At 40.7% G+C, this 25,046-nt stretch overlaps 1 protein-coding gene across 2 annotated transcripts in view; it reads left to right on the top strand.

The window, feature by feature from the left end:
* Positions 1 to 410: 410 nt before the first annotated feature.
* LOC106566589 (uncharacterized) overlaps positions 411 to 25,046 on the top strand; it is a 96,236-nt gene continuing 71,600 nt past the window's right edge. For both annotated transcript variants that reach the window (XM_045693025.1, XM_014134730.2), the window contains exon 1: positions 411 to 772. The gene's annotated coding sequence lies outside the window, so the exon portion shown is untranslated. The remainder of the gene's footprint in view (positions 773 to 25,046) is intronic.

The raw sequence follows: 25,046 nt of genomic DNA, 5'->3' as shown, positions 1-25,046 counted from the left end.
TTGAAAAAAGGAAGCTACCAGAAACTTGCTGTGGGCTACATGCAATGTGAATGAATAGTTTCCTTATTTAGACCCAAGCTCATGCACTATGTATGTTTTATATAGCCCAGGCAGCAGTAGCCTCTATTATGTGGGCTATTACTCCAATGTTTTACAATGAGAATATTCTAGACTTGATGAGGAATAAATACAGAGGTTATTATTATGAATAATTTATATTTAGATCATTATCATCTCGCAAGAAATACTGTGTGTGTCCCCATATCCTCAATATTATTTATTTAGACCTCTTTTTATTATTTCTTAGGCTGTCCATTGGGGGGAGCTATGTGGAGGAGGTCGCGTCAGTGAATGGGTAGGGCGCCTGCCTCCTACCTCCTGCCTCCTACCTCCTGCCTCCATCACATGGTCCAGAGCAATCGCGAGCAGAGATGGACAGGAAAGGAAACCGAGAGATGAGCCCCTGGTAGCGCGAGAAGCATCTTCTAAAATAGAAACTGAAGCCGCTACTTCTGCCCCAGAAACGGAAAACTACAGTTTTGCACGGTGCTATGTTGATTTCGCGTTTTATATCGCAGAAAATTGAGGGATGGTTGTGAGTGAGGAGGGCGGATCTTTGCAGAGAATGCTTGCAAAAGCCGAGGCGTGCGCTGTCCCAAGAGAACTCATTTGAAGAGCTTGCAGAGAGAGAGAGAGAGAGAGCGAGAGAGAGAGAGAGAGAGAGACCGGAATGCCGGGCAACATCGCTCCTCCGGTTCACCTGCGAGGCTGAGTGAGTATAATTAGGAATAATATTTTACCGGTTGAAAACGGTTTATTTTGGGGCCTACACTTTCATCACTTTTTTGCGTTCTGTCAGTGATGTGACATACCACTTCGAGAGACGCCAGAGGGGCCGTATTTTCCACCTGTCTGATCAATAATTCATACTCAGTAAAGGACTGTAGCCAATGGGTCAGCGATGTGAGGAACTTGTTCATGTCCTTTGGGAATTGCGCTTTGAAGTTCTGAACATGTGTCGTAGGCTACTTAACAATTGGCAGATTATTTACGAATACATAGATAGATGCCCCGCTTAGTGGCGATCCTGTCCATCCTGAAGCACACCGATGGTGTGATGGACAGCAGCGGAGAGAGGTGCAGATCAGGATGTTATGATAAAAGTCATGACCTTATCATTCTGTCCGGGTTTGATTCAGCCCACCCCCATTTGATGCACATCTTGATCCTGAAGAGATGATGCTGTGTTTATTAGACAGGGTTGAAGAGGGTGTGGAGGGTGGACTGGGTCCCCCTTTTAGAACAGAGTGGACAAATTCTACATATTTATAGTCATCAACTGGAGGAGAGAATGGATTCCCAGCTATTCTCATTCATGCTGTCTCTGTATTTGTGTGTGTGTAGGTGTGTGTGTGTGTGTGTGTGTGTGTGTGTGTGTGTGTGTGTGTGTGTGTGTGTGTGTGTGTGTGTGTGTGTGTGTGTGTGCGTGCGTGCGTGCGTGCGTGTGTGTGTGTGTGAAGAACCTGCTTAGGTTGTGTTCATGTTCACTGTTAAAATGAAGTGTTTGTAACACAAACTAGTGGCAACTGCACTGACACCAACTTTAAAGAGAGGAAACCTGGAGTTTTGAAGCACATGTGTGTAAGGGGTTATGAGACAGGTTTAAGGTGCACTGAAACATTCAACCTAAGGAGTTCTGAGGCATGACATGGTGTATTGTAACACCACTTAATCAAGAGTTGTGTAACACCTTGCAAGAGGAAAAGGTTGAAAACACTATTATGGTGAGTACTGTTTTGTGCATAATTAGATACCTTCTCTTTTTGTGTTTTTTCGTCTCTCGCTAAAGCTCCTAAACATGACAGTCTAAGAATAAAGGTGCCATCTAGAACCCGATGAAGGAAAAAGGAAACCGCACACTGCTCTTGATAGTATCACTGATATTTAATAAGCTTTACGTATCGGCCTCGCGGCCTTCGTCAGAGCTTTTGTGAGTTTAAAAAAAATCTGGAACCTTCTAGAACCTAAAATGCTTATTCGGCTGTACCCATAAGAGAATGCATTGAAGAACCCTTTTTGGTTCCAGGAAGAACCCTTTCCACAAAGTGTTCTACATGGAACCCAAAGGGGTTCTACCTGAAACCAAAAAGGGTTCTCATATGGGGACAGCCCAAAGGACCCTTTTGAAACCCTTTTTTCTAAGTGTATGATGGTGTTTTGAATCCTGTGTAGTGCATAATTAGATCCCTTCTTCTGGAGTTTAAATACTGTATAGATCCCTACTTCTGGAGTTTAAATACTGTATAGATCCCTTCTTCTGGAGTTTAAATACTGTATAGATCCCTTCTTCTGGAGTTTAAATACTGTATAGATCCCTTCTTCTAGAGTTTAAATACTGTATAGATCCCTACTTCTGGAGTTTAAATACTGTATAGATCCCTTCTTCTGGAGTTTAAATACTGTATAGATCCCTTCTTCTGGAGTTTAAATACTGTATAGATCCCTACTTCTGGAGTTTAAATACTGTATAGATCCCTTCTTCTGGAGTTTAAATACTGTATAGATCCCTTCTTCTGGAGTTTAAATACTGTATAGATCCCTTCTTCTGGAGTTTAAATACTGTATAGATCCCTTCTTCTGGAGTTTAAATACTGTATAGATCCCTTCTTCTGGAGTTTAAATACTGTATAGATCCCTTCTTCTGGAGTTTAAATACTGTATAGATCCCTACTTCTGCAGTTTAAATACTGTATAGATCCCTTCTTCTGGAGTTTAAATACTGTATAGATCCCTTCTTCTGGAGTTTAAATACTGTATAGATCCCTTCTTCTGGAGTTTAAATACTGTATAGATCCCTTCTTCTAGAGTTTAAATACTGTATAGATCCCTTCTTCTAGAGTTTAAATACTTCTGGAGTTTAAATACTGTATAGATCCCTTCTTCTGGAGTTTAAATACTGTATAGATCCCTTCTTCTGGAGTTTAAATACTGTATAGATCCCTTCTTCTGGAGTTTAAATACTGTATAGATCGCTTCTTCTAGAGTTTAAATACTGTATAGATCCCTTCTTCTGGAGTTTAAATACTGTATAGATCCCTTCTTCTAGAGTTTAAATACTTCTGGAGTTTAAATACTGTATAGATCCCTTCTTCTGGAGTTTAAATATTGTATAGATCCCTACTTCTGGAGTTTAAATACTGTATAGATCCCTTCTTCTGGAGTTTAAATACTGTATAGATCCCTTCTTCTGGAGTTTAAATACTGTATAGATCCCTACTTCTGGAGTTTAAATACTGTATAGATCCCTTCTTCTGGAGTTTAAATACTGTATAGATCCCTTCTTCTGGAGTTTAAATACTGTATAGATCCCTACTTCTGGAGTTTAAATACTGTATAGATCCCTTCTTCTGGAGTTTAAATACTGTATAGATCCCTACTTCTGGAGTTTAAATACTGTATAGATCCCTTCTTCTAGAGTTTAAATACTTCTGGAGTTTAAATACTGTATAGATCCCTACTTCTGCAGTTTAAATACTGTATAGATCCCTTCTTCTGGAGTTTAAATACTGTATAGATCCCTACTTCTGGAGTTTAAATACTGTATAGATCCCTTCTTCTGCAGTTTAAATACTGTATAGATCCCTTCTTCTGGAGTTTAAATACTGTATAGATCCCTTCTTCTAGAGTTTAAATACTGTATAGATCCCTACTTCTGGAGTTTAAATACTGTATAGATCCCTTCTTCTGCAGTTTAAATACTGTATAGATCCCTTCTTCTGGAGTTTAAATACTGTATAGATCCCTTCTTCTGGAGTTTAAATACTGTATAGATCCCTTCTTCTGGAGTTTAAATACTGTATAGATCCCTTCTTCTGGAGTTTAAATACTGTATAGATCCCTTCTTCTGGAGTTTAAATACTGTATAGATCCCTTCTTCTGGAGTTTAAATACTGTATAGATCCCTTATTCTGCAGTTTAAATACTGTATAGATCCCTTCTTCTGGAGTTTAAATACTGTATAGATCCCTACTTCTGGAGTTTAAATACTGTATAGATCCCTTCTTCTGGAGTTTAAATACTGTATAGATCCCTTCTTCTGTAGTTTAAATACTGTATAGATCCCTTCTTCTGGAGTTTAAATACTGTATAGATCCCTACTTCTGGAGTTTAAATACTGTATAGATCCCTTCTTCTGCAGTTTAAATACTGTATAGATCCCTTCTTCTGGAGTTTAAATACTGTATAGATCCCTACTTCTGGAGTTTAAATACTGTATAGATCCCTACTTCTGGAGTTTAAATACTGTATAGATCCCTTCTTCTGGAGTTTAAATACTGTATAGATCCCTACTTCTGGAGTTTAAATACTGTATAGATCCTTTCTTCTGCAGTTTAAATACTGTATAGATCCCTTCTTCTGGAGTTTAAATACTGTATATATCCCTTCTTTTGGAGTTTAAATACTGTATAGATCCCTTCTTCTGGAGTTTAAATACTGTATAGATCCCTTCTTCTGTAGTTTAAATACTGTATAGATCCCTTCTTCTGCAGTTTAAATACTGTATAGATCCCTCTTTTTGTATATTCCCTGCTCCTATATGGTGTGCTGATAAACTCCTCATTGGTAACTTAAAATGGTCAAATGTACAGTATTATGCTATAACAAAGGATGTGAGAAAATAGTTATTAAAATTATTACAGTACAATAACTACAACATTTGTTTATCAAGACATGATTTTTAAGTTTCAAGGGCTTTCTCTTTTCTTTGCAAATGATCAAATGACAACAAAACATGAACAGGTCTTTCACATTTTATACTGATAAAGACACTTCAAAGATCTGTAAGGTGTTTATCATATTTAGGGTTGTGGCAGAAGACTGCTGATCTCCCGCTAATTGACGGTTATTTAATATAAACATGTTGAGCATCTCCAGGTCTCCACAGGTCTAAACTGCTGATGCTGATGTGTGTCTTTGGAACATCTACATTTAAAAAAGTATAATACATCTATTTAATATATACCATCAAAGTAAATCCATGATTTATTTTAGTCAGGTCTAAAGAAACATTATGATATGAAGAAAATGTATTTCAGAAGAACAGAATATGAGTTGGCCTACTGTATGTTAGTTATATGGCTATGCTCCATGTCATAGGCTGTAGGCTTGTTCATTTAGCTGGCAAGATATGCTTATAAGTCCTGTGCCATTATTTTATTTTATAGTAAGAAGAATATAATTTAACTTAGTTGAATCAAATATTGTATTTTTCCCATTACAGAGCGTGTGGCATATGAAGTGGCTATGTTGAGCGTAAAAGTTATTATTTTAAACAAGTACTATATGTTAGATTTAGTTATTTGTCAACCTTAGTTGTGAATGATACAAACCTTAGAATGTATTAGAAATCAGAACAGATATGGGCTGCATGAAGAGACTATAGGCTATTGATGATTTGAGAAAGTAGCAAAAAAAAAATGCTTGCTCTGTTTCTTGCCTCAGGCTGCACAGCTGTTCTCTCATCAAGTGATAATATTTTCACCCATCAGACTAATCTCAATTTAATATTGTCTTCAGTGTTTTTTTTTTAATAAAACAAAGGTGTGGTTGAATTTATTCTGCCACTGTGACTTCTTATTGTCTCGGCCTTTAGGCCTATATATCACCGTCGCAAACATATTAATTAACAGGTTATTGAGCAAACAACGCAACTATGACATCACATAGGTTGTAATATGGCTTTTTGGCTTCCCCGGTGATTTTACGCACGCACCGCTAATGCTTGTCTTTACTAATATGTACAATTTGTTTCGATTTAGAATGTCCCATTATTAAATGGACAGGGGACAAAATACATGTCATCTGTATGCACTCGATTAGTGAATGGAGGCCGCGTGCTTTCCCGCCAGTCAGTTTTATAGGCTACTTCGGTTTTATAGCGGAGCATGTGCTTAATATGAGCAGCTGAGAAATAAACATAAGAAGCCGTGTTTCACTCCACGCATCAACCACTGTTTGAGGAGCATGCTTTCGCTGCCCGACAGGGGATATTCCACCCAAACTATGTATGCCATGGGCTCTCCAACCTTGTTCCTGCAGATATTAAGTGCTTAATTTGGGAAACCAAGTGAAATCCGTTCGGGAACATCGATAGTAACATGTTTTCACAACTAAACAAATTTCACTAAACTGTTGACAGCCCGTCTGCGCTCTTGAGGAAGGAATACAGGAGAGAGGAGGTGGAAACGCATGGTGGTGAGATATGCTGTATAGCTAAAGGTAATGTTACTAGGCTATTCAAAATCAAATACAAATTCCCTAATTGTAGGCTAACTGTAAGCCGCCCTGCATAATCAATGAACCAGCAGCATCGCCTAGGACTATACTTTCTCTCCCAGACTCATGGATAGACATTTTGGAGTGTAAGGTAACCAGTCCATCCAGTATGCATAATAATACAGTCCACACTCAAAGGCTAGACCAATTATGTACCAAAGACATCTTAAATCAGTTTTGTTTTATGTTTTTATGCTATGCATAATATGTGGCAGGCTTCGTATTGTATAACGGCACAATCAACATTTTAATTAGTTTTTTTTTAGGGGTGTGGGGGGTGGGGGGGGGGGCTCATAAGCCGATGCATATGCATAAGCGCTAATATGCATATGGGGAAGTGAAATGAATCATCACCTTAGAAAGCACTGTCCATTTCGATGTATTAGGCTTTGAAACAACAAACATATTTTACACTGTTTCAACTCGCTGTTGAACTAATTTCTTCAAATTGATCATCACAGTGAGGTGAGTTTTAAAAGTATGATAGGCCTACTGTTTTGATGATAAGTACCAGGCCATTAGGACCTGATGGTAGTTAGCAAGTTGGGTACTACTAACACATGTCCAGAGAGCATACAATGAGATTTTTTGTTGTACTTTTTACCCCTTCTCTCGTCAATTTCTTGATATCCAATTGGTAGTTGTCATGCCCTGATCTGTTTCACCTGTCTTGGTGATTGTCTCCACCCACCTCCAGGTGTCTCCTGTTTTCCCCATTAGTCCCTGTGTATTTATCACTGTGTTTCGTGTCTCTCTGTGCCAGTTTGTCTTGTTTTGCCAAGTCAACCAGCGTTTCTCCGAGCTCCTATTTTTCCCAGTCCCTGTTTTTGCTAGCCCTCCTGGTTTTGACCCTTGCCTGTCCTGATGCCGAATCTGCCTGCCTGACCACTCTGCCTGTCCTGACCTTGAGCCTGCCTATCCCCTTGTACTGTTTGGACCTGTTCACTGAATCCCTGCCTGTCGTGACCTCGAGCCTGCCTATCCCCTGGTACTGTTTGGACTCGGACCTGTTCACTGAACCCCTGCTTGTCGTGACCTCTAGCCTATCTATCCCCTGGTACTGTTTGGACTCTGACCTGGTTTATGAACTCTCACCTGTCCCCAACCTGCCTTTTGCCTACCCCTTTTGGTGTAATAAATATCAGAGCTCAACCATCTGCCTCCTGTGTCTGCATTTGGGTCTGTACCTTGTGCCCTTATAGTTATAGTCTTGACACAGTGCATTCAGAAAGTATTCAGACCCCTTGACTTTTTCCACATTTTGTTACGTTACAGCCTTGGATTCACATTTTTTTCCCCTTATCAATCTACACACAATACCCCATAACGACAAAGCAAAAACTGTTTATTTTTTATTTTGGCAAATGTGTGTATATATATGTAATATTTCATTTTATATATATTTAAATAAGTATTCAGACCCTTTACTCAGTACTTTGTTGAAGAGCCTTTGGCAGCGATTAGAGTCTCGAATCTTCTTGGGTATGACGCTACAAGCTTGGCACACCTGTATTTGGGGAGTTTCTCCCATTCTTCTCAGCAGATCCTCTCAAGTTCTGTCAGGTTGGATGGGGAGCATCCCTGCACAGCTATTTTCAGGTCTATCCAGAGATGTTCGATCAGGTTCTAGTCCGGACTTGAGCTGGGCCACTCAAAGACATTCAGAGACTTGTCCTATAGCCACTCCTGCATTGTCTTGGCTGCGTGCTTAGGGTCATTGTACTGTTGGAAGGGGATCCTCGCCCCAGTCTGAGGTCCTGAGCTTTCTGTAGAAGGTTTTCATCAAGGATCTCCCTGTACTTTGCTCCGTTAATCTTTCGCGCGATCCTGACTAGTCTCCCAGTCCCCGCCGCTGCAAAAATCCCCACAGCATGATGCAACCCAATTGGGATGAGTTGGACCACCGAGTGAAGTAAAAGCAGCCAACAAGTGCTCAGCATATTTGGGAACTCCTTCAAGGCTGTTGGAAAAGCATTCCAGGTGAAGCTGGTTGAGAGTATGCCAAGAGTGTGTAATGCTGTCATCAAGGCAAAGAGTGGCTACTTTGAAGAATCTCAAATCTAAAATATATTTCGATTTGTTTAACACTTTTTTGTTTACTACATGATTCCATATGTGTTATTTCATAGTTTGATGTCTTCACTATTATTCTACAATGTAGAAAATAGTAAAAATAAAGAAAAACCCTTGAATGAGTAGGTTTGTCCAAACTTTTAACTGTGTATATTTCTTCTGCAGGGAGACAGAAATAGCAAATAATAGCAAGCCATAAAGATAATTACTGAATTATGCATTCATGTACTAACTGCCTTAATATTAATAAATTGCAATAGAAATATCCATTTTTTTAAACATATCAATAGCGATATGCATATACAGAGCTTTCAGAAAATGTTTTTTCTTTTTGCACATTTATTGAAAATGAAATACAGAAATATCAAATTTATATAAGTATTCACACCCCTGAGTCAATACTTTATAGAAGCACCTTTAGCGGCGATTACAGCTTTGAGTCGTCCTGGGGATGTCTGTATCAGCTTTGTGAATTTGGATTTGGGGATTTTCACCCAATCTTCCTTGCAGATTTCCTCAAGCTCAGTTAAGTTAGATGAGGAACAGCAGTCTTCAAGTCTTACCACAGATTTTCAATGGGATTCAAGTCTGAGCTTTGGCTGGGCCACTCAATGATTTTCATGTTCTTGTTCTGAAGCCATTCCAGTGTTGCTTTGGCTGTATGCTTGGGGTCATTGTCCCGTTGGTTTGTAAATCCTCACCTCCCCAGTCAAAGGTCGTTTGTACTTTGAAGCAGTTTCTCAAGAATTTGCCTGTATTTGGCTCCATTCATTCTTCCCTCTATGAGTCTCCCAATCTCTGCCACTAAAAAGCATCCCCATAGCATGATGGTCCCACCACCATGCTTCACGGTCGGGGTGGTGGTAGACGGCTGATGAGCTGCGCCTGGTTTTCTCCAGACATACTGCTTTGCATTCAGGCCAAATAGTAACATTTTTGACTCGTCAGACAACATGATCTTTTTGCCATTTTTGCAAATTCCAGGCGTATTTTTTCATATTTTTTCAATTTCCTAATGATGGAGACCACTGAGTTTTTGGAAACTTTCAACACTTTAGAAATTGTTTTATACCCTTCCCCAGATATATGCCTCATCACAATTCTATCTTGGAGATCTATGGACAGTTCCTTGGACTTCATGGTATAGTTTCTGCTCTGACATGCAGTCAACTGTGGGACCTTATATAGACAGGTGTATTTCTTCATAAATCATGTGCAAACAATTGAATTGGCTACATATGGACTCAAATCAAGTGGTAATGACGTCTCAAGGATGATCAAAGGAAACTGGATGCACCTGAGCTCCGTTTGGAGTGTCATAGCAAAGGGTCTGAATACTTATGTATTTCATTTTCAAAAAATGTGTACCAATTTCTAAAAACATGTTTTCACTTTGTCATTATGGGTTATTGTGTATAGATGGATGAGACTTATTTAATCAATTTTGAATTCAGGCTGTAACACAACAAAATGTGGAATAAGTCAAGGGGTATGAATAGTTGGATGCAATAACATGTGGCATGGTAAGCCAGAGCTAAAGCAGGCTAAATTAGCAGTGGCTATTTAGTGTAGCATATAGCATGTGGGGCGAGCATTGAACAATATATAAAGCTGTTAGGCAAATAAACCAGCAGTATTAACAAAAAAATAGGCCTTAATTTGCATAAAAGCAAAAAAAGACAGGCCTTAATTTGCATAAAAAACAAGTGTGTGAAAGGTGCCAACAAGGACATTGTGTCAATTAACAACTACATGTAGCATCGAGAAAACTGATCAATGCACCAAGCATTACCATACTGCGACCATTAGCAGCCGAAATGCTACGCAAAACAAATGTTCATGTTGAGTGAATTCCTTTTCTGTTTCCTTCTTCAATGTAATAACATTTCATAGTCAAATTGTCATTGATGCATACTTTCTTGGATTGATTTGGAGAGTTTCACCTGAGCGTTTGGTGTGTTCTCACCTGTCTCCTTCTTCTTCTTTGGTATTATGGCGGTCTGTAAACAAATGTTATAGGTGCATGCCGCCACCTGTATTGGCTGTGTATCAGCCTACTATTCTGTAGTATGAATTCATTACACTTTGTGAAGAAATTGCCCTAACCAAGTAACCCTGCACCCATTAAAACCTCACCACTATTCCACTACTCTGGCCCCATCTGATTCTACTCCAGGCCAGCAGCCTGGGAAGACGGGAGACTGTTCCCCTAATTAATCTGTTGCCTTATCCTCAATAATCTTCAGCCTGGCATTTCTGCTTTCCAAACTCTGAGTCGTGTTCATAACCTTTCCGATGAAAACTATGAAGTCAATTTTTTTTTTACTATTGCTGTCCTTTGACACGGCACATTTATGGGAGCAAGATTATTAAGCAGGCAGCGAAAGCATGTCAGGACTAGTAGAAACACCAGTTCTCACAGTAACTTACTATTGGAGCAGCCATAGTAGCTCTATCAGTCCACCTAGTAGTTCCACCAATCTGTCTTACAGCCTCTGCATATGAGACATCATGATTGACAGTATATCTCTAGCCTTTCTCTGCACCTGTCATCCAACAAATGCTGCACTGTGTTCCCCCCAACAATTCCAACACTTAGCCTTCGCATTGTCCCCACTGTCCCCGTATTCATGTTCCCCTCCACACTTGGCACATATTTTATTTTCTTTACACTGAGCAGCTACATGTCCCATTCTCTGTCATTTAAAATGGGAATGGGACACATTCTGGGACATTGAAACTAAGGAAATCTACTTTCCACTACAAATCATTCAGGAAATCTGTTCTTTTTCGGCAAAACCTCAAACCTCATTAACACTGATAAGCTTTCATTTCTTTGACCCTCTTTCCTGCTGATCAACCTTTTAGCCTCAATCACTCTGCCCCCCTTCACAATTTCTATAATATCATCTATGGACATAGCTATTGGGGCCCCAGAAATGTCTCCCCTCAACTTGGCGTAAGCTCCAGGGACATGGCTTTTGATATTCTTCTTCTTGAGTTTCTATGATCAGAATCTTCCCCTGCTGAGCATGGCTAGCACAGAATGTTAGCAGTTTAACATTTCCAATGAGCTGGGATAGTTTTACTTCACCTATTTACGTCATTGGTTAATCAGATAGGGTGTAAATGCGGCTTTCTGTTCACATCAAACACCATCACAACTTTCCACTCCGACACATCATTACTCTGCTTCGCTACCTTCACCCTCTAGAAGCACCACTGCTTTTAGTAACATGGTCTCTCTTTTTTACCTGTCGCTTTCCACTACAGATCATTCAGGTCCTTGACCCTCAGCCTCCTGACCCATAACATCAGAACTATCAACCAAATTGATCTCATTCCAACGCAGCTGTTGCATCTCCAACCTTCTCTCTGTCTCATCCTTAGTCCTGCAGACTGGCTGAGTGGACTAAGGAAGTGTTTTGATAAGCAGGAGACCTGGGTTCACATCCACCTTCTCACATGAAGATGCACTTTATACATGTTACCCCTGCTATATTTTAAATATCCCTAAACATTTAGATTGTAACATCATTTATAATCTCACAATGGGCCTGGCAACTGTAGCCAATAATTAGTGCCCTAGGAAATGTATTCATTTCAAGTCTTCTTTAAAATCTTAATTCAAATATTGTCTGAAAATCCTCATCAATCAATATTTACACTATAAATCATTGGCATTTCAAAACCATTTGATTATATGAGAGACACAGTCTGCCAACACATGCTTTTTGTGTTTTGATGCTGCCATTTACATGCACTGAAACACATTTTTACATTTACATTTTAGTCATTTAGCAGACGCTCTTATCCAGAGCGACTTACAGTAGTGAATGCATACATTTCATACATTTCATGCATTTTTTTATAATAATTATTTTATTTTTTGTACTGGCCCCCCGTGGGAATCGAACCCACAACCCTGGCGTTGCAAACACCATGCTCTACCAACTGCTCTACCAACTGCTCTACCAACTGAGCCACAGGGAAGGCCAATGGTTTTCACAAGACTCTTAAAAACACCAATATTTACATTGAAGAACCACTTTGGGTGTGTCAGATTACTTGCATTGTGTTTTGAAATCCGTTCAGTGTATCAGAACACTTCTATTGGGTTTAAATTCCAACGTCTTCCAAATACCAGAGCTCAGCTTAGGCCTGCTGCTTTTCATGGTTTCACTGCACAATGATGGTGTTTGGAGTCTTTCTATTTTAACATTGTAGATGCAGCCATCTATAGCGTTTTAATGAAGGCTTTGATATTGTGAATATTATCTACATCATCACATTATTACTTTGTTAGAGTTTATAATGCTCTATTCCAGCTCTGGCATTAGAACAAGGCAATAGAACACATAAAAGGGTGCTTCAAGTAAAGTGTTTTTCTGTACAGGCGGGACACAATTCAATTGCACTGTGAAGCAAACAGAGCTGTTGTCATCAACATTTGCAACCGAAACAAATGTAGTGTTCTTTCCAGACAGGGATGCACATTACACTCTAGTTTGTATGCGGGTATACAGATGCTATGAACTACCCCGATGTAAATCCTATGTGTCTTACATACAAATTCACAAGCAGCAGAGATGGGTCACCGAACGAGCAAACGTACAAAGTAGCGGATGTTGTTTGATACCTTAGTTACATCGGTGACCTGGATTACACTATTGATGTCTATCTGCTTGTCTGAGGCATGAGGACTCACAGAGACACCTAGACTTGTGTTCAAAGTTCTAATTTGGTCTTGATGTTGCAGACAACCCAGGTTCAATCCCCAGGGTGTTACCCCCACCCACATAATGATCCGCACCCATGCACCGGCACACACACACATATACACAATGTACATCTTACAATGTACTGATCTATACTTAGCACTTCTATGAACTGACTTAACTGTCTTGATTCCATAGCGTGTTTCTCCAGAGGCCATCTCCAGGCATGATGTTTCTCCTCCATATGTATTAAAGATAAAGCCTGTCTCTCTCCTGCAGGTGATGGCTGAACACTTCTAGGCAGAACAGGAGTCCCCTCTACGGGGTGACAGAACAGTCAGCCAGCCCTCACTGGGCCTGAGAACAATTCCTGTTTAACCCAGTGCCAGACCACTGTAGAACATCTCCCCTAGATTGAACTCTTTGGCCTGAATGCCAAGTGTCACGTCTGGAGGAAACCTGGCACCATCCCTACAGTAAAGCATGGTGGTGGCAGCATCATGCTGTGGGGATTTTTTGCAGCGGCGGGGACTGGGAGACTAGTCAGGATCGAGCGAAAGATTAACGGAGCAAAGTACAGGGAGATCCTTGATGAAAACCTTCTACAGAGGGCTCAGTCCCCGCTGTTACATAAGGTGTTTTTTTTAATCTGTTTTTTAAAATCAAATTTTACTGCTTGCGTCAGTTACTTGATGTGGAATAGAGTTCCATGTAGTCATGGCTCTATGTAGTACTTTGTGCCTCCCATAGTCTGTTCTGGACTTGGGGAAGGTGAAGAGACCTCTTGTGGCATGTCTTGTGGGGTATGCATGGGTGTTCGAGCTGTGTGCTAGTAGTTTAGAGAGACAGCTCGGTGCATTCAACATGTCAATACCAATAAGTCAATACTAATACGTCAATCTCTCCTCTACTTTGAGCCAGGAGAGATTGACATGCATATTATTCCTATTAGCTCTCTGTGTACATCCAAGGGCCAGCCGTGCTGCCCTGTTCTGAGCCAATTACAAAGTCCTTTTTCGTGGCACCTGACCACACGACTGAACAGTAGTCAAGGTGCAACAAAACTAGGGACTGTAGGACCTGCCTTGTTGATAGTGTTGTTAAGAAGGCAGAGCATCGCTTTATTAAAGACAGACTTCTCCCCATCTTAGCTACTACTGCATCAATATGATTTGACCATGACAGTTTACAATTATTACAAGATTTAGTTGAGGTTTAGGGTTTAGGGAGTGTTTTGTTCCAAGTACAATGCTTTTAGTTTTAGAAATATTTAGGACTAACTTATTCCTTGCCACACACTCTGAAACTTACTGCAGCTCTTTGTTGAGTGTTGCAGTCATTGCAGTCGCTGGAGTAACTGACGTGTAAAGTGTTGAGTCATCTGCATACGTAGAAACTCTGGCTTTGCTCAAAGTCAGTGACATGTCATTAGTAAAAATTTAAAAAAGCAAGGGGCCTAAACAGCTACCCTGGGTAATTCCTGATTCTAACTGGATTATATTTGATAGGCTTCCATTAAAGAACACCCTCTGTGTTCTGTTAGACAGGTAACTCTTTATCCACAATATAGCAGGGGGTGTAAAGCCATAACACATACGTTTTTCTAGCAGCAGACTATGATCAATAATGTCAAAAGCTGCACTGAAGTCTAACAAGACAGCCCCACAATCATTTTATCATCAATTTCTCTAAGCCAATTATCAGTCATTTGTGTAAGTGCTGTGCTTGTTGAGTGTCCTTTCCTATAAGCATGTTGAAATTCTGTTGTCAATTTTCTTTACTGTAAATAGCATTGTATCTGGTCAAACACAATTTTTTCCAGAAGTTTCCAGAAGTTTTTTCCAGGGTTGGTAACAGGCTGATTGGTCGGCTATTTGAGCCAGTAAAGGTGGCTTTACTATTCTTTGGTAGCTGAATAACTTTAGCTTCCCTCCAGGCCTGAGGGCACACGCTGTCTAGTAGGCTTAAATTGAAGATGTGGCAATATTGTTCGCTATTATCCTCAGTCATTTTCCATCTAGATTGTCAGCCCCCGGTGGCTTGTCATTGTTGATAGACAACAATATTTTTTTCACCTCTTCCACAATGACTTTACGGAATTCAAAAGTACAATTCTTGTCTTTCAAAATTTGGTTCGATATACTTGGATGTGTAGTGTCAGCGTTTGTTGCTGGCATGTCATCCCTAAGTTTGCTTATCTTGCCAATGAAAAAGTCATTAAAGTAGTTGGCAATATCAGTTGGCTTTGTGATGAATGAGCCATCTGATTCAATGAATGAAGGAGCTGAATTGGCTGTTTTCCCCAAAATGTCATTTAAGGTGCCCCAAAGCTTTTTACTATCATTCTTTATATCATTTATCTTTGATTCATTGTGTAGTTTCTTTTTCTTTAGTTTAGTCACATGATTTCTTAATTTGCAGTGCGTTTGCCAATCAGTTGGGCTGCCAGACTTAATTGCCATACCTTTTGCCTCATCCCTCTCAACCATACAATTATTTAATTTCTCATCAATTCAAGGGGATTTAACAGTTTTTACAGTCATTTTCTTATTGGGTGCGTGTTTATTAATAACTGGAATAAGTAGTTTCATAAATGCGTCAAGTGCAGCGTCTGGTTGCTCCTCATTACAAACCACAGACCAGCAAATATTCTTTACATCATCAACATATGAATCACTACAAAACTTCTTGTATGACCTCTTATACGCTATATTAGGCCCAGCCATGGGAACTTTGGTTTTCCTAGATATGGCTATTATTTTGTGATCACTACGTCCTATGGATTTGGATACTGCTTTAAAGCAAATATCTGCAGCATTAGTAAAGATGTGATCAATACATGTTGATTTCATTCCTGTGCTGTTTGTAACTACCCTGGTAGATTGACTGACAACCTGAACCAGGTTGCGGGCACTGGTTACAGTTTGAAGTTTTTTCCTGAGTGGGCAGCTTGATGATAGCCAGTCAATATTTAAATCACCCAGAAAATATACTTCTCTGTTAATATCACATACATTATCAAGCATTTCACACATATTATCCAGATACTGACTGTTAACACTTGGTGGTCTATAGCAGCTTCCCCCCAGAATGGGCTTTAGGTGAGGCAGATGAACCTGTAGCCATATTACTTCAACAGTATTTAACATTAGATCATCTCTAAGCTTTACAGGAATGTGGTTCTGTATATAGATCGCAACACCGCCTCCGTTGGCATTTCTGTCTTTTCAGTAGATGTTATAACCATGTATTGCTACCACAGTATCATCAAATGTATTATCTAAGTGAGTTTCAATGATTGTCAGAATATGAATTTCATCTGTTACAAGCAAGTTATTGACTTCATGGACCTTGTTTCTTAGGCTACATATGTTATATGCTTGATTGTTTTTAATGCTTTACTGGGAAGCTTATCAGGGGTAGACTTACTCATGTTATTTACTTTGGAGCTGATAGTGCAGGGTGAGCTGCATAAAGTGGTCTTCCTACTATTGCACACTGCCTCAGTGCTAACAGTGTAACTCTGGTTTATAGGCTCATGATTACTGCTTACAATAGCTGTAGGATAAACAGATGTGTTCTGTGCAGTTAGGGGTACATAAATTAAATTACTTACATTGTGTTTACCAATGCCCCTAAGATCATGTACGTTTGATGCAGCATTATGACGACTCCTTGTCACAATGGTAGGGATTAACTGAGCTGGTCTTGGGTCATTATTAAGTCATTGTTTCAGAGCAGCCTTGAAATGCGTGGACAGAGTCCAGGAGCCAAGATGATTTGGATGGACTCCGTCATTCCTGTAGAGTATCTTCTGTTTCCAGAAGGTGTCAAAGTTATCAATAAAAGTGACTCCAGCAGACAGTAGTCTTTTAGCCAGATGTGTAATGCCAGCAGTCTGCTGAATCTTTCACACCCGCGGCCCAACGATGGTACTGGACCTGAAATTATTGGCCGTTTTTTGGAGTCTTTTAATGCTAAAATCAGTTCTTTAAAATCCATTTTCATATGTTCCGATCTATCCCTCCTGATGTCGTTTGACCCCACATGGACTACGACAGTGTCAGCTCCCGGGATCTGTCATAGAACAGTAGGAAGTAACCTTGTGATGTCCTGTACTCGTGCTCCTGGGTAGCATAGGGTTTTTTCCTTGGGAACTGAGATGTTTCTCACCACAGAGCTGCCATTGATGACAGCTGGTGATGTTGAATGGGCCGGTCTCTCAGGCAGCCTCACGGTCTGATGAGGGTGGGAGCTCCGAGGATCTGAACCCGAGGTATCAGCCACCGGAGACGGAAACAGAGCCGAGGACAAAGACGCAGGTACCTCCGGATCCGATCTTGATTGGGAAGCCAACCCAGACGAAGGCGCCGGAACCTCTGGATCCAGGGCGGCAAAGCTGTTTCTGGTCTGTGTCAGTTCCGGGTTCAACATCTCCATGGAGACCCCCGTTGTCTTCCACGGCGAGTGACATACCTCCATGGCTGGTTGTTTGGGTCAAGATCAGCTCCGTTCTCCAGGGAAGGCAGAGACCCCTTCGGGGATGGAAACCTGCCTAGTATCAGCCAGTCGGCTGTGGAGAGCCAACACGGAGGCGAAACTTCCACCAGACCAGGGTGGCGTCCGGCTACTGGGGTGGAAGAAAAATAAAAAGTAGGTTGGCGTGGGTTCCTCAGTAGCTTATGCAGGTTTGCTACTTGCTTGCTAAGAGTAGCTACTTTGCTCCTGTAGTCCTCCGCAAGCAACATTGAAAGCCAACGCGGTCCACATAGTCCAGGAACAAAGCAAAGTAAATGCAGCTCCTGCAACGTTGGAAACATTCAATAGCGGCTCCATTTGAGACCGCCGAGCCAGCTAGGCTAGCTGGGCTTTCGTGTCTCTCCCACTATGCGTAATCTGGCAGGTTCCCGGGGAAGATAGCAGCGCTCACAGCAATTTAGCCCAACAGAACCGCAGGATCCAAAATAAAATAAATGTATATGAAAACACTGTCAGTTTTTAAACTGAGGTCTTTAGTTCAGGTTTCAGCGTTCAACATCAACAAACATACGTCACACTCTGATGACGTCAGTGTCTCATCTGTGATACAGCCTGGAATTGAACCAGGGTCTGTAGTGACACCTCTAGCACTGAGATGCAGTGCGTTAGACCCCTGCAACACTCATGCATGTGGGTCAGGGGGGAGTAGATTGTCCAGTTACCCAGACAGATCAGTCCTGGCCTGGGCAGAGAGAGCAGGACCTCATTGCAACACTGGCCCGTGCGTGCGCCATTGTGTGCATGATCTTTTAGTCTATCCTCACCATGCACGATCATGACACACAGGTTAAAATACCAAAATCCAAAAAATCGATTTCGGGGAATGTCAAAACACACATGAAACATTCATAGACATTACGCTAGCTAGCTGTTGCTATTTTTTCCTGAGAGATGAACATTGGCTTGTTATTTTACCTGACATGCATATGTCCTCTTTTTAGCTGGTTCTTTGTAGAATTTTCAGTGGGAGTCATACAAAATTGTGTTTCTCTACTCCACAGGTAATAAGGGAAACCCTGTTCATTTTTAGTTTGTTTTCTTTGATGAATCTCTCCTAGTTGGTCTTTCATCCACGTGGGTTTGTATCTTCCTGCTATCCAATAAGGAGGGGACCTGCAGCATGTTGAGCATCTCTAATAGAGACGTCTGCGCACGCAGGTGCTAAAATAGAACTTGGTTCTATTAGAGACGCTCGACACGCTGCAAGACCCCTCCTTATTGGATACATTTATTTTGCATCACTCGCTCACGCAACATGAATGGTGTAGTCAGAGTGTCAGCCTGCCCCCCTCCATTAGTACCACGGGTCCATGACTGGGCGGTTCAGGGCACCAAAACCCACTGACAGATAAATCACCTTGAATTATTCATTCTGTGCAATAGGGAATTACAGGCCAAGAGGAGGAGAGAGAGAGGAGGAGGAAGAGAGGAAAGAGGATGTATGAAGGCAGAAGAGATGAAGAGGGGAGATGATAGGATGAGAGGGGAGGGGAGGGGAGGAGAGGAGAAGAGGAGGTGAGATTACAATTTGACTTATCCCTTGGGGCTATATACCATAGCAAAAGTTAGATAAAGGGATTGAATAGAAACTTTTAACTCCTGAAACATCATTTGAAAATGTAACATCTCTCTTGTATCCTTATGTAACAGCACAGTAGGTGACAGAGTGAGATTCACAGTAGTTATCACCTAGCTAGGGGGTAGGCAACGATCACAGTTCACGCAGTCTATCTTTTCACAGTAGTTATCACCAAGCTAGGGGGTAGGTCACGTTCACAGTTCACGCAGTCTATCTTTTCACAGTAGTTATCACCAAGCTAGGGGGTAGGTCACGTTCACAGTTCACGCAGTCTATCTTTTCACAGTAGTTATCACCAAGCTAGGGGGTAGGTCACGTTCACAGTTCACACAGTCTATCTTTTCACAATAGTTATCACCAAGCTAGGGGGTAGGTCATGTTCCCTGTTCACACTGTCTTTTCATGCAATTATCACCAGCACCACATACTCTGGAGGAGATAAGGGGTTCCTCTCAAGTGTTCCTCTGATGATTAGTAGGGCTGGGAATTGCCAGGGACCTCACAATGCGATATTATCGCTATACTCAGGTGCCGAAACGATATGTATTGCAATTCTTACGATTCTATATGTATTGTGATTCGATGTTCCGAATGTACGTCTGCTGCAGAGGAACAAGAGAGATCATGAGAGGTACATGATCAGTCATGGAAGTAAATGCTGAAAACAGATTGTCTCCCTATTTAAAAAGAAGATGAAGGAAATAGTGGAGTTGTGGTGCTGGTCCAGCCGACTAGAGCGAACATAACAGTGTGATATTGTCAAAACCATACCATACATTTTATCATAACAAATCATTTTCCAATATGTAACTGTATCATTTATTCCCACATCACTACTGCTTATCATATGATAGTGTATACTGTGTATGCATTGGACTAGGAGAACTAGGAGAATTAATCCACAACTCTGTACTGATTAATGTCCAACGGGGAGACTCAGCTCCTGATACTGGCATGATAATGGCCTCATTATGATAATGTCATTGATTAAAATAGGAAAGGAACCCACAACTCGTTCACAACGTGTTTTTTTCATAAAAAATGTTTTATTGAAATGAGATGGTTGTCTATTCGACACGATAGACTTCCACGTTGTGTCCATTCTGTCATTACATTTCTGTGAACATTAGCGAAAAAGGAGAGACAGACTAGCATCCATGCTAGTGCATGTCGTGCCTCAATAAACATCATATTTTGTGACACCCGTGATCTGAATGGCATTAATGTTTTTAATCTGTTGAGATTGGATTAATCTGGCAATAGGTTCAGAGATCCAGCCAGATGTATGTACAGGTCTTGTGTCAGTCCCATGGTAGTTAGGATTAGAAAAGCTTTAATTATATGATTCAATGCTCTATGGAAACGTGTGTGAATGTGTGTCTATATTTTGTGTGTGTATGTTTGTAGGTGTTTTATATTGTATCATCATTTGTAAATACGAGGCCTTTCACAATCTCATAAACATCTCTCTCCTTGCTATCGGCAGAATCAGTGTGTGTGTGTGTGTGTGTGTGTGTGTGTGTGTGTGTGTGTGTGTGTGTGTGTGTGTGTGTGTGTATTCAGTGAGACATTATTTACTAATCTCCGCTTCTGATTATTGACCACCATGGCTGTCACGCAGGTGTTAGTAAGAATCTCTGTCACACACACAGTGAGAACACAGTGAGAACACAGTGAGCTATTCAGAGTGTGTGTGGACATTTATTTATTCATGAACATTTTATTGCACTCCCACAGAGGACGTTGTCTATTTGCTGGATCTCGTAAGGTTTGGGACAAAATAAACATTGAGTATTGAAAGACAGTATGGGACGTTATAGTGATGGGTATTTCCCTGTAGAATGGGAGATTACAAGACAGTGAAAATGTATTGCTGGCTGCATGTAATAACACTCATATTCCATACATGTTGGATTAACTTCCGTGGCATTTAAATGTAAGAGTCATCGTTTTATTAAAACATCTGGCATTTTGCACAGTGAAGAATCTGTTTGGCTGACTGAATATATCACCAGAGTAGTGAGAGAATGGAAACAGAGAGGGAATCAGCATGAATATAAGGACAAGAAGAGAGAGAATGAGACAGACAGACAGACAGACAGACAGACAGACAGACAGACAGACAGACAGACAGACAGACAGAGAAAGAGTGGTACTCTGAGGGAAAGAAATAAACAGACAGACAGGGAGGGAGAATGGTACTTTGAGTACTAGTGGGAGACAGGTGTTGTATTGATTGGTTGTATAAGTGAATTCTCAAGCCTTACATTTACATTTTAGTCATTTAGCAGACGCTCTTATCCAGAGCGACTTACAGTAGTGAGTGCATACATATCATACATTTCATTTCATGCATTTAAAAAATCTAAAAGTTGTACTGGCCCCCCGTGGGAATCAAACCCACAACCCTGGCATTGCACACACCATGTTGGCGTTGCAAACACCATGTTCTACCAACTGAGCCACAGGGAAGACCCTTAGTTGTTCTTCTTAATAAGGGATGTTTCACGAGAGGAGGATCACATCAGCTGGACTCTCCACTCTAGACACTGTTCTTCTTCACCAAGCTCACTATGTTTTCAGACCTCAAAAGTGGTCAGATGTTGAGATATGTTAATGTGCCATTGCCATCGTTTGTATAGATTCAGCTATATGTCTCAACACTACATTGGAGATAATAAGGCAAACTTTGAATGCATTCCATTTGATGCATTCCAGCGATGCGTGTTGTAGGACACTACAGCATCAGTAACCTTCAGTAACTGTTCATGAGATGGAAGTGCTGTGTTTCAACTGCTCATAGCAACTGTCACATGCAGCATCATCTGATCAAGAACAGAACTGCATGTTCTTTGCCTTTCCTATATTTATAGAGCTTCAGATCTCTTCCAGACAAACAAGAATTGTAACGTAGGTAATGTACTTTTCAAAAAAAGAGAGATATCACATTGTACTTACCGTCTCTTGGAACTAATTGACATTTGTATGGCTATCACATAAAGAGGCATCATCTAACTGTAAATCTGTGCTAGATGATAAATGATAACCTTTCAAGGTGTCTAACATTTAAAACTCTTTGCTCTCAAACTAACGCCTACACATTGTGGCGCTTGGAGATGTGGGAGAAGAGCTTGTTTATTTAGCCTCATATACTTCTCAATTTGCATTTCTCTTTATCTTTTTCTACTTGTGTGTGTGGTTGTGCGCATAGTTCAAGACTGTGTTTTTGTCAGTGACGTGTGTGCTTCTTGTAGCTAGTACCTACCTGTCTATCTTGGTCTTAATCATGTCAAGAGCAGCAACTCTGAGAAACACAGCTATTTCTGGAGCCAGGGTGTGGTATGCAGAGTGAAGGGGTCGCATAGTTGCGCACAGTTGTGATTTAGCAGGATGGAAACCGTACAGGAAGTCATAGTTTGAATCTTGTCGAGTTTACTCTCAGGAAATGTGCATCCAATGCAGACTAGTGTTATTAACAGCACTACAGTGCTTTAAGGTCTGTGTAGAGATACACCACCTGATTGTAGTCTGATTTACTGTCATTTCTGACTCTCATTATGAAAGTGAATCATTCATGCAGTGTGTTCCTGTATGGCTCAGCTGCTAGAGCATGGTGCTTGCACCGCCAGGGTTGTGGCTTTGATTCCCGGTGCCACCCATACGTAAAATGTATGCATGCATTATGGAATTTGCTTTGGATAAAAGCATATGATATATATTATTATAAACTGGGTGGTTCAAGCCCTGAATGCTGATTGGCTGAAAGCCGTGTTATATCAGATCGTAAACCATGGGTATGATAAAAACAGCACCTCAGGGGTTTGTGGTATATGGCCAATATACCACTGCTAAGGACTGTATCCAGGCACTCCACATTGTGTCGTGCGAACAGCCCTTAGCCGTGGTATATTGGCCATATACCACACCCCCTCAGGCCTTATTGCTTAATTATATATTGTTCCATAAGCACCAGCTGCCAGCCAAACAGCTGGGGTGCATCATATTTTTGGGGGCCATGCACCCCGCAGCCCTTAGCTGGATACTTTTTATATAACGATTGTCAGTAGCATACTGATCATGTGCACATTCTGTCTGTCGCTAGTGTCTCTGGCCACAAAAGAAGAAATTGGATCCATGAAGAAAATTGGATCCATGGAGTACAACTTTGACATTGAAAGATACAATTAACTGTTGTGTCTTCAACACATTTGTTGAAATTATTCTAATAAAGGGAGTTTTTCTATTATTTTCTCCCTGGTGTGGTGATGTTGTGTTAATACATGTTAGGTGTAGGGCTGTTGCGGCGACCGTATTACCGCCACGAGTCATGACGGCAGTCAAATTCCACATGACCGTTTAGTCACGGTAAATAGGCTTCTCCAGGCTCTGATTCTGCTGATGGTCATTAGTAGCCTACCAAACTTGCTAACTGCCTGGTACTCAGCACCCTATTGTCCCTCTAATCACTCTGACATCAATGCATAAGTAATCAAAAATCAAATCAAACACTTCCTGAGAGGCCATGACCTAATGTTGCACAACATTTCTATAGGCTATGCAATTGCATGAGAGGCCGACTACCGTAAATTCCAGTCTATAAGCCGCAACTTTTTTCCCACGCTTTGAACATCGCGGCTTAAACAATGACGCGGCTAATATATGGATTTTTCCCGCTTTCAATTTTTTTTTTCTTCCTAAAAACACATTCTGTGACGTGCTCAGTTTTTTGGCGGCATGAAGCTTTCATTAGACCAATGAAATTGCCAAACGGGTTAAGGTCAAATAACTTTTTTGTTTACTGTTTAGATTAAATCGAACGCTCTCAAACTTCCCATCATTCTGATTACGGTAGTCATTTTGTCACCCTCATCATGGCAAAGACACGGAGAAATGCATATGATGCAGCTTTCAAGTTGAAGGCGATTTGATCTGGCTGTTGGAAAAGGAAATAGAGCTGCTGCACGGAAGCTTGGTCTTAATGAGTCGATGATAAGACGTTGGAAACAGCAGCGTGAGGAATTGACTCAGTGCAAAAAGACAACTAAAGCTTACTGCTCATTTTTTTTTTGTTACAAGCCGTGTTTCGTTAAAGCCTATTTATTTTTGTTACAAGCCGTGTTTCGTTAAAGCCTGTGTAAAGTTCATTTGTTTCAATGTACCGGTAGGCACCTGCTGCTTATAGACATGTGCGGCTTATTTATGTTCAAAATAATATATTTTTTTAAATTCAGTGGGTGCGGCTTATATTCAGGTGCGCTTAATAGTCCGGAAATTACGGTATATTTATTACTCAACTTTCCTAATATTAAGCACATTGTTTATATTTACAGCAGGAGTGTAGTCTACCTGGCTGGCATGAAAATAATCCACGGGGAAAAGCGTCCTCCATTTGCTATTTAAGTGCATAGATGACATGTATTTTTTCCCAGTGCTCCTGTTTCGATAGAGGTGCATGATAATGGTCCATTCTAAATCAAAACAAATTTCACACATATATTATTTAGTATATGTAAAGACAATATTAAATCAAGAATAGTCTGATGGGTGACAATATTAACCTAACACTTGTGAATTAAATATTATCACTTGGTAATGATGCGCAGCATTTTTTGCGCCTTTTTCAAATCACAGTCGCACACCTCATGTAGCCTAGCCCATAGTCCTATATGTTTTAATAAGGTTCATATCACACCTCATGTAGCCTAGCCCATAGGCCAATATGTTTTAATAAGGTTTATATCACACCTCATGTAGCCTAGCCCATAGTCCTATATGTTTTAATAAGGTTTGTATCACACCTC

This window comes from Salmo salar, chromosome ssa13 (genome assembly GCF_905237065.1).
Source record: "Salmo salar chromosome ssa13, Ssal_v3.1, whole genome shotgun sequence".
NCBI lineage: Eukaryota > Metazoa > Chordata > Actinopteri > Salmoniformes > Salmonidae > Salmo > Salmo salar.
Note: the sequence above shows the minus strand (reverse complement) of the source record. Positions and strands in the feature narration are given on the sequence as shown.